The sequence below is a fragment of the Belonocnema kinseyi genome, chromosome 4 (assembly GCF_010883055.1).
Source record: "Belonocnema kinseyi isolate 2016_QV_RU_SX_M_011 chromosome 4, B_treatae_v1, whole genome shotgun sequence".
Classification (NCBI taxonomy): Eukaryota; Metazoa; Arthropoda; class Insecta; order Hymenoptera; family Cynipidae; genus Belonocnema; species Belonocnema kinseyi.
In genome coordinates, this window is record NC_046660.1 from 17488228 (window position 1) to 17489901 (window position 1674).

General features: G+C 18.3%; 1 protein-coding gene across 2 annotated transcripts in view; it reads right to left on the reverse strand.

The window, feature by feature from the left end:
* The window catches only part of LOC117171244 (mediator of RNA polymerase II transcription subunit 28-like), a 67399-nt gene that overhangs the window by 57045 nt on the left and 8680 nt on the right, over window positions 1–1674 (reverse strand). The gene's annotated exons all lie outside the window — the stretch shown is intronic.

Consider the following 1674-nt stretch of genomic DNA (forward strand, 5'->3'; position numbering starts at 1 on the left):
CATCATTTATGATAGAAAATTAGTTTTTCTTGATCGAAAATTGATCTTTCTCGTTTGAAAATTAACATTTTAATTGAATATTCGCGTATTTTGATGCATATTCTTCTTTTGGTTGAAAATTTATCTTTTTAGGTAAAAATTTAGCTATTTTTTGAAAGTTTAATTATTTTATTGAAAATTTAACTGTTTAAGATTAAAAATTAATCTTTCATGATAGAAAAGTAATCTAAATATAGTATAATAATATAATATAATAATAATTATAATTTATCTTTCTTGGTTTAAAATTAACTTTTTATATGGAAACTTTATTTATTTTGTTAAATATTCTTCTTTTGGTAGAAAATTAAATTTTTTTGTTAAAAATTCATCTATCTAGATGAAAAATTCAACTTTTTTTATTGAAAGTCTAATTATTTTGTTTAAAGTTCAACTGTTTTGTTGAAAATTCTTCCTTTTGGATAACAAAATCATCGATTATGATAGAAAAGTAATCTTAATGTAATATAACATAATAATATAATATATTATAATAATAAATAACAATATAATATAATAATAATTATAATTCATCTTTCTTGGTTGAAAATTAAGTTTTTAAATTGAAAATGCATTTATTTTCTTGGACATTCTTCTTTTGGTAAAAAAAATTAATTTTTTTGGTTGAAATTTCATCTTTCTACATGAAAAATTCCACTTTTTGATAGAAAGTTGAATTATTTTGTTCAAAATACAACTTTTTTGTTAAAAATCTGTCCTTTCGGATTAAAAATGCATCATTTATGTTGAAAAAATAATCTTAATATAATATAATAATAAATACAATTTATCTTTCTTGGTTGAAAATTAACTTTTTAGATGGGAACTTTATTTATTTTGTTAAAACATTCTTCTTTTGGTGAAAAAAAATCATTTTTTGGTTGAAAATTCATCTTTCTGGATGATAAATTGATAGAAGACTATTTTCTTTATCACAAATTTATCTTTCTTGATTAAAAATTAACTTTTTAAATGGAAACTTCATTTATTGTGTTAAAACATTCTTATTTTGGTAGAAAATTAATTTTTTTTGGTGAAAAATTGAGCTATTTTGTTAAAAATTCAACTGTTTTGTTAAAAAATCTTCCTTTTCAATAACAAAATCATCTTTTATGATAGAAAATTAATCTTAATATAATATAACATAATATAATATATTATAATAATAATATATAACAATATAATATAATAATTATGATAATTCATCTTTCTTAGTTGAAAATTAATTTTGCAGATTAAAAATTCAGCTTTCTAGGTGAAAAATTAAATTTTTTTTATTGAAAGTCAATTATTTTGTTTAAAATTCAACAATTTAGTTAAAAAATCATATTTTCGGATTAAAAAAATCATTCTTTATGACAGAAAAGTAATATTTTTTTATTAAGAATTATTCTTTCTGGTTGAAAATTAAGCTTTTAAATTGAAAATGCATCATTTATGATAGGAAATTAGTCTTTCTTGATCGAAAATTGATCTTTTTTAATTGATTATTCGCGTATTTTGATACATATTCTTTTTTTGGCTGAAAATTTATCTTTTTAGGTAAAAATTTAACTATTTTGTTGAAAGTTTCGTTATTTCATTCAAAATTCAACTGTTTAGTTCAAAAAATCGTATTTTTGAATTAAAAATTTA